General features: G+C 39.9%; 1 long non-coding RNA gene across 1 annotated transcript in view; it reads left to right on the top strand.

Annotated features, from left to right (window-relative positions):
* Positions 1-5,961: 5,961 nt before the first annotated feature.
* Positions 5,962-9,385, top strand: part of LOC116887698 — a 386,781-nt gene continuing 383,357 nt past the window's right edge. Inside the window, exon 1 of the long non-coding RNA XR_004386232.1 lies at positions 5,962-6,138. This is a non-coding gene — a long non-coding RNA (uncharacterized LOC116887698). The remainder of the gene's footprint in view (positions 6,139-9,385) is intronic.

Below are 9,385 nucleotides of genomic sequence, written 5' to 3'. Positions count from 1 at the left end.
TTTATTAGAATCCCACTCATGTCCTGTCTTGATGTAGCTCTGCTCTGTCGGTGCGGTGCCGGGTGAGCACACTTTTATACAAGAGGAATTGGAAATGAAACTCTCTGAAATTGAGGCTTGTACCGCTATATACCTTCAGACGGGGACTTTGTACTGAACTATCTACTGGGCAAGCTTCTGTAGTAGGATGTAACTAGCCTGACCGTCAGTCAGTGTGAGCTCTTGAGTAAAAAAAAATCATGTTAAGAATTTTTTATTCTTTAAGTTAGATGGCTCTGAAGATTTTATAATTTCTCAGGCACCCATGATAAAACCATAATCCTCTTAATGGTTGCTTATCTTGTGCTAGGCCATTTTCATGTCTGGCCAGTTCCCTGACTTCAACCTACTGGTAACGTAGGCTTAAACAAGGCTCATCTTTACATACAAACCCTTCCCAAACATCCTAGTGAAATCTCTCTCCTCCACAAGCAATGATACTGTCATTGGAGCGAAGTTGAAGATTGGTCCATAGTGTATGGTGAATTGTGATGTATGATGACTTGTGCATTCCGATATAGCCTTGAAAATACTGAAACTTGCTATTTCCCGGGATGTTTAAGAATATTATAATTCAATAATGTCGATATTTTCTATGATAAGCCACTAGAAGTTTCACTTTTGGATACATACTTAGAATCATACTTAGTGTCATGTTTTAAATAAGATATAGATAGATAGATAGATAGATACATATATATTTGTTGTTCTTATACATATGCTTGTGTGAGTGTGCACATGTTCATGTGTGCGTGTGTGTGTATGCCCCATGCCTCTGTGTGTATGTGAACATGTTCACGTAGGTGTGTGCATGTACACGTGTGCATATGCATGTGTGAGTGGATGGCCAGTGTCCCTCAATATCCCTCCATCTTCTTCAGACACACCAGAAGAGGACATCAGATCCCATTACAGATGGTGGTGAGCCACCATGTGGTTGCTGGGATTTGAACTCAGGACCTCTGGAAGAGCAGTCAGGGCTCTTAACCACTGAGCCATCCCTCCAGCCCTGAAACAAGGTTCCTATCTGAACCTAGAGCTCCCTGATGCAGCTAGGCAGGCTGGCCAGTGATTCCTGGAGTTGCTCCCATCTCTGCATTCATGATGCTGTTAACACTGGTACTCCATCCGGCTTTTAAAGTTCATACTTGGGATCCAATCTCAGGCCCCTGTGCTTCCCCAGGAAACACTTTACGGACTGAGATATCTCTCATTCCTTTCAATATATGACTAAAGTCCAGTTGATTGTTTTGCTAAAGCCACTGTTTTATCAATGAGTTCTCTTCTCCACGGCAGACAGAACGCAGGATTTTCCCATTCGATTCTGTCTATTCGTCAGTCTAAATCCCTTAACCGAGGCAACTTCTAACTCCCAAAGGCCAGGGAGATAATAAGAAACCAAATGATCACTACGCCCAAGTGTTCTCCTTGTGTTCATGTGCCCAAATCCCTCTTTCTGCTCACAGGACGATCGCTCTCAGGTGAAGATAGAAAAAGAATACATTTTCCAGGGCTGCCTAAGCCGTCTCATGGCTGACCCCAGACCAGGCATTTACCGTTTCTATAACACAACGCTCATTCTCTGTGAGAAAAGCGGTCAGGACCAGCGACAATTACAAGTCTGTATGCTCCGAAGTCCTCTGATTTTACCCCCTATTAAAGTGAAAGTCAGGTTCCCACTTCAAGTCACTTACCATGGACAATAAGGACTCTATGATTATTGTATCATCTAACAAAAGAAAGGCGGCCAACAATTCACAATCCAAATCCCCACGTTAGGAAGTGAAATTACATAGATTGTGATAAGCCTAGATACTTTCAACCAAGTTAGCAAATGTGGTCACCATTAAAAGAAAAAAGGAAAAATCGGTTGTGTGTGCACCCATATAGCATGTGGCTTGATGCTCTGGTAATATGGTCATAGTTGGGATGAAAATTGTAGGCGAAAATTAATGAATGGATCCTTTACTGTGGTCACCGAAAACATCGCTGGTAATGAATACATTAAATGTTAGGGGTAATGCAGACTGACAGAGAATTGAGATATTATTTCCTTAGGAATGTATGCTTGAAACACGCTCGAACCTGTTTGCTCTTTGCATTTGGCGAGGTTTTCAAAGTCCCTGTACTAAAGGAGTGAAAGCTATCATGTCCATTTAAAGAAGAAATGTCAAGGTGTTTCAGTGACGAAGAACCCTTAATGCAGGGGCTGGGGTGGGGCTCCATGGTTAAGAACACAGAATGCTGGATTCTCTTGCAGATGACTGGGATTTGGTTGCCAGAACCCTTACCCTTATGGAGTCATATATATATATATATATATATATATATATATATATATATATATATATAAAATCTCCATCCTCAGGTCTAGGCAATCTGACACCATCCTCTGGCTTTTGCATGCACTGGAAACAAAAGTAGTGCGCAGACATACAGTTGAGCAAAATTTCATACACATGAAAAAGTGAATAAATTGTTAATACGAGACAAAGTAATGCAAAAATAGGCGAAATGAAGAGGATGCGGGATGCCTCCTGATGATACATTTGGGGAGCACCATCTCCGACCAGGGTTCTCCTGGGTGGTGACACACTTTATACCTATCGGCCGGAGGGGATGTTCTAGCAATAACTAAAGTATTCTGGGAATGTGATGTGTGGGACATCGTGCTGTCGCATTAAATGGTCTATTTAGATATATTTCCTCATTTGCCTTGTTAAGGTGATAAAAAACTTCGGCAATCGGGGAAGTCAGGCAAAGCTGGGTGTCTTGAAAGTGGCTGTTTTGAGAATCAAGCTCAGAATGTCTATGCTGGTCCCAAACGACGCGAAGTCACTCTGTTCCTTCAACCAGGGGCTAAATGCTTATCCCATACATTGGGTTGGAATCCTCACGATTATCCTCGTCTGTTCATACAGTGCTCCCTTTGCAACCATACCAAATTGGTACAGTAAATAAAATCTCCAATTTATTGTCCCGCCGACCCTCCGTGCCAATGGGTATGTTGTAAACTATACTGGGAAGGAGCCTGATAATTGTGAGATACACATTAGAAAGGTCATTGGATTTTAAATTCAAATTCCAGTGGAGAAACGGAGAGGTTTTCCTAATGTTTTCTCAAGGCAAAATAACCTTACGCCACCAGAGATGTAAATGCATGAATGTATCTTCTGTTAGAGGAAAACCAGTTATGCAACGCGCTCTGTTACGTAAAATGCAAACACGTTAACATTCTTCTTCAAAATTATTTTATACAAGTTTTCCCTTTGTTGCGTTGCCAGTAAATTTGACATTTTGAGAGCGGTGTTACAATAGGTGACTAATAATCCGTGCAGACCTCATGCCAGCCTCTGTCGAGATTTGAGCTCACGACCTGGGTAGGTACCAACCAGTTCGTAGTTCACGGTGCAGCTTTGTGTCTGAGAGAAGAATCAGTATGCTGAGGAGCTCTTTATCTTGTATTGCATAATTAATAATCTGAACTGTGGGTTCTCAATCTGTGCCTTAGATGACTCAGTTCCCAGATAGTAGACCCAAAACTTTCATACTTATAATAAGCTCTGATCAGTGCTACAAATGGCCACATATCTACCCTCTAAGCTACTTCATCAACTTATCTTCCTAACCATGACTTATCTTATTCCACCTGAGACACACATAACTCCGATTGGCCAATCCTCATGCCTATGTTTTCATGGCTTACCTACCCCATGGCATCTTCTCCTCTCTCCACCTTTTTCTTCCTTTGTGATCTCTCTGCCTCAGATGGACCCCAAGCCCAGGAACGGAAACCTCACATATCTCTCTATTCTGCCCAGCTATAGGCTGCTGGCATCTTGATTCAACCAATACTTTTAAATTAAGAAGCAAGGTCACACACTATTACCTGGTAGACAGGATAGGTATTCTCGCATCCCTGAAGGCAACCAACCCATGCCAGTATTCATCATTACAATACAGAGCAGCAGAACAAACCTTAACATCTTGATCCATTCCCCAACCCCACCACCATCATTTTGTCATTTTCCACAAATTTATTATAAGAAGGATAACTGTAATCTTTCAGTTAATCTTCTCATGAGCACAAGGCTGAAAAAAAAATCATCAAACAGCCACAGGATTGCTTCTGTGTTTCCTATAAAAAAAATGTAGAGTCCAGCTTTCACATTCTCTTCCTGCGTGTGAATGCCACAATCCATGGGTTATGAAGGAACGTGTTTTGTGATGTAGGATCAGAACAACAGCTTGGGTCCTTTGAAGACATAAACAGCATCAAAAATGTAATAGTTTGTAACCACGGAACAGAGGGTGCCGTTTGAAAATTCATTCTGATCGCTCGCTTTTTGTTTTCGGCAGACAACGCTCACTAAGAACGAGGAAATGAACAGTTCGGCGGAGGGAAGGGTTCTGATTAGTCCCGTCTTGCAGCAGTGAGGCAAGGTGATTCACATAGATCTGGTTCAAATCATCTCTAAACTGCAGGACAGCAAAAAAGAATAAGAATTCTGTGAATTATGAAGAGGAATTAAAGCTTGTCTTTATAATCATCTATATAATTTTTAACTATATATATACATATACATATACACATATACATATATACACACACATATATACATATATACATATACACATATACACACATATACACATATATACATATACATATATACATATATATACATATACATACATATATGAAATATCCTCCGTGGAAGGGAAGAAAAATCTGTATCATAGTGAAATAAAATGCTTCAAGCTATTAAACATCACCTCAAAGCTTAGAAGGTTCCGTATCAGAATGACACTACAGTAACGTAAATAGTAAATACCATGAGATGCTTTATACTATGGACCTGAGAGATGGTGTCTAGAAGGGGTGACTTCCGGAAGGTGATTGACACATGCTTTGCTTATCTGAGAACTGTGAGTGTTGCTGTAGTTGATTAATCTGCTCCAATCTCCTCTGTGACCGCTGCGCAAGTTCCTTGCTACCAACCCTATGTTGTGGATTTTCGAATGAAAAACACATGCGCAGCCTTGTTTTAATATGCCTTAATCGGCTCAGTGGCCGGGCCACATTGCTGACCCCTCCTCTCCAACCTCCTGACTTATTACTTAATAAAATCTATATTCCGTCTTTACTACCCTAGACCCAATCAGGGAGCCCCACCCCCACCCCTGTGCCACTCTTCCCTGGCTCTCCCATGATTGGTACTCCGCCTTCTGTAGCTCCCAAGCCTGCACTTTACTCCTTTCCCAGCATGGTGGTTCTGCCTCTTCTGGTCCCCTTGCCCGTTAATCCTAAAGTCCCGCCTCTGTCTCCCTGCCAGTCATTGGCTGCCGACAACTTTATTTACCAATCAGAACCAACTGGGGGCAGAGACCCTCAGCCTCTTACGTATGGGATTCTCATGCAGTTTGGGGAGCCCAACTAACACAATACAAGCATTAAATCAAATCCACAACACTTAAACATATGCATATACACAAATACACATATACATACATACATATGTGTGTATGTACAAAACACATAAACCTATATATGTATATAGACATATACACAAACATGCATATACCTATACATATAGGAACACACACTTACATATAAACAGTATATGTAAACATATGTAGAGAGAAACTCACAGACACACACTCATTCATGTCATCACACATGATATACACACACTACATATACATGTATACATACCTACACATATATGTACACATATATATATGTATGTGTGTATATATATATATGTATACATGTATATATATATTCCAACAGGCACAAATCATGAATTTTTCTCTTGTAAGTTTTCTCCACTTAGGTACTTTTCTTTTCTTCTTGGAATTAGGTAATACAGGACACTTCTCACAAAACACAATAATGTCCTTCATTTGTACATGTTGAATTAAGACACTACTTTTTCTTCTCGCTTTTATTCTTTTGTCTCAACGTTTGCTTTTATTACTTTTAAGTATGTACGCAGGGAGGAGTGTGCCCCCAAGAATGTGCCCTCAGCTCAGGACAGTGCCCTATCTCTGGAGTTGCAGTTACTTGGGTCCTGGAAGCCAAAACCTGGGTCCTCGGTAAGCGCAGTACCTACTCTTATCTACGAAGCCATCCCTCCATATCCTTGCTTTAATTCTTACAGAAAGTTCTCTTCATATCGTAAATATCATCGGTATGTCACCTTAGCCAGAGTTCTATAATTAAAGTCCTTCCACAGTGACAATGTGACATGAACAGGAATCATTATTATAAAATATATGGTCCATGTCTTCTGGGGTTCAGAATGGGTTCTTCTACTTATTGGAAAGATATGCCCCTATTTGTGACAAGCTGTATCTCATGATGGAAGAAAATACATGCTTGAAAAATATAAACGACCCTCAGTCTAATGGAAAAGTCTTGCTGTTTTCAGTTTTTGTTTTGTTCTGTTTTCTTGTCTGTAAAATTAGCAGCCTTCCACAGACAGAGGCTCCAGCATCACAAAACCCAGTAAGTCAGACCTTAATTCAGCTAAAATGGTCCAGCTTCCTACAGGGAGCTAATGTCACTGTTATTCTTGGAAAAAAATATTGACCTCTCCATAATTTTCTTCATAAATGTTTACGTGATCAAAGAGGAGACACATTTGGATTTGATATATTTCCAATCCCTCTTCCAAGAAACACGGGTATGCATACATTTAAATACATAAAATTCCTCCAACAGTATATTCCTTTCCTGCTTAATTTTTGGAGTCCGGGTGTGAGATGTAATTTGTCCTAATGTTTAATGTCATCATGACCCTAAGGGAACTAATTAAATTTGTTTAGCTGTGATTTTTTTTTCTATCTGTTCATGTGGTAAGCAGTTCTGTATTTTGAGTTTGGAGGAGAGAGCCTGGAAGAAGATGATAGTAAAAATAAAACACATCACACACATTCATAACGATACAAATTTATACCTGAATAAATGTATGGTTTGCAATGTTTTCTACAAATCACTGGTTACTGAAACTCAATTTAAATTTGAGAGTTTAAATGGAACATCCAGAACATGCCAACCTCCCCCACTCCCGGGCTCACGGACCATTGTGGAAAAAGATGCAGAAATATCTTAAGAATATTTCTGAATGAATATTTACTAAACCTGACAGGTCTGGTACATGTGTGAACTCAATGAATGTACAGTAGCTTTGACTATGCACATAAGGCAAGACAAAATGCTAGCAGGGATGGTGGGGGAAGAGAGGGAGGGACCCAACTTCTAACTGATGGCTTGTAGGAGAAAGAGAGTCAATTCTCTTTAGAGATGCAACTGTCAAGGGAACAGCTACGTTTCAGTAGAAGGTCCTACATTCCTATACAAACTAATCTGTTAAGATGTCATGTCCCTCTTTCTGGGAGAGAGTTCTTACAACACAATGAGGTTCTGTCTTTCCCAGTTTACAAGGCTGCACAATGGGGTCAACGTGTGTGTGTGTGTATGTGTGCGTGTGTGTGTGTGTGTGTGTGTGTGTGTGTGTGTGTGTGTGCGTGTGCGCGCGCATGCTTATGCCTGTGGTTAATTTCATCTACAATCTTCACATTTAAGAAGAAAATAATTAAAGAATAGTCAGGAATTTCTATGCCCATGATGCTGTAAGAAGCATGGACTTAAATGCAAAGTTTAGGGTTTGGTTTTGCCGTATTGATCACGTATCTGTTATCTGTCAGTCATCTCACTATGTTTCAATCGATTCTGGGAACATTGCAGTGAGTGTCTGCTCATAGCCCTGGGATGCATACATCCTAAATCTGAGATCAAACATTGAGCATTGTGGGCCATGAGGTCACGTTTCAGTTAATGTTTCCTGGTTTAAAAGAGACTCTCTCCTGCAAGAATAGGTGAGGTTGTCACATACGCTTGAAAATGTCAACTCCCATGTTCATGCAATTATGAAATTTCCTCCCTGACATCTCACAATGAGCGCACATCACAAGCGTCCTGTGCTGCCTTTAAAAAAAAATTAATCTTAAACAGAAGTTTCTAGTCTCCAGGGAAGGGAGATAAGACATCTGTGAGTCATAGGTTCCCGAAATTATGATGGAATATTAATACGCAAGTGTCTACAACTGAGGAAAATGCAGGTTTGAATTGGACTCCTGTAAGGTGTGAAATAAGACATCTGGGGTTTTAGTGTTTAATGCGAAATAAAAATAAATATCGTTTGCTGTAGGTGAATATTTAATAATCATATAAAATAATGAATTGAAAAACTAAACGTTTTATTATTCATTTATTATTTATGAGTGATACTAAATGTCAGATGTCATCATAACCATTTTAATTATCTTCCTTACTCACCACTGTGAATATTTGTCTCTTCAAATATCTGCCACATCATTGTGTCCGCCACAACTGTGTTCACACTATTCTGGCCCTTAAACCTAAAACATTGACTAGGCACCATACTTCTTCTGGTTGCCTGATTTTAGTGAGTTATTTGATCCTTTTTTCCCCCTCTGAGTTGTTCAAATCAAACGATGTTCGTAAAAGACAATATATGAAATACTGAAATGATAGTCGACTTTAAAATGTAATCTAATAGTCTATTCAGACTGAAACCTTAAGGTGAAAAAATTATGAACCAACTAAATATTTTAGTAAGAGTGAACTCAGTTCATAGGTTCTGATACCTTTGTGCTCGTTTAGCACCGGGATCATCTAAATAATGTTTTATAATCACATTTATTTAAATATGTTCATTTCATTTCATACCATGTAAACTATACAGTGATGTATTGGTAGGATGATAGGTATTTAAGTATTTCAACTACAATGAGACTGTTCCAGTTTATCCAAGTTTAAATAAAATGGAGCTTGACATTTGACTGCTTCAACATTTTGCCACTTCGTGTAATTTCCTAAACCATGTCTAATTAATCTTAGATATCCCGCTGAAACCGGGGAGCTAGGAAAATAAAGGGAAGAGAAACAATGAGACAAGCTGTCATGTTTTCCTAACGAGGGAACCACTGACTGCAGAGGAATCTGTAATGCTGACAGAGTCGTTTCTCTGGCTTGCACCCTCGTTCCTCTAAATTAATAATGTAGGGAGATGGGATCCACATCGTCCCGATTGTACGGGGCGTCGGGGCGCTGTGGTGATTCTGCTGTCTGGAAGGTGATGAGGGCATGTGATAAAACTGTGGCAAGAGATGACTTCACGCCCTGCTTCCTCACATTATCTCCACTTCCGTAACTTTTTCAATTAAATTTCAACAAAAAATGTCAATTCCGGAGTGCTTTCCAATTCCTCATCTGCCTTTTTGTAAAGAGACGCCATGGCGTGCGGGGGAGCTACTT

The sequence above is a fragment of the Rattus rattus genome, chromosome 18, assembly GCF_011064425.1.
Source record: "Rattus rattus isolate New Zealand chromosome 18, Rrattus_CSIRO_v1, whole genome shotgun sequence".
In the NCBI taxonomy this organism is placed as follows: domain Eukaryota; kingdom Metazoa; phylum Chordata; class Mammalia; order Rodentia; family Muridae; genus Rattus; species Rattus rattus.
The sequence above is the reverse complement of the archived record's forward strand: the minus strand, read 5'-3'. Positions and strand labels throughout refer to the sequence as shown.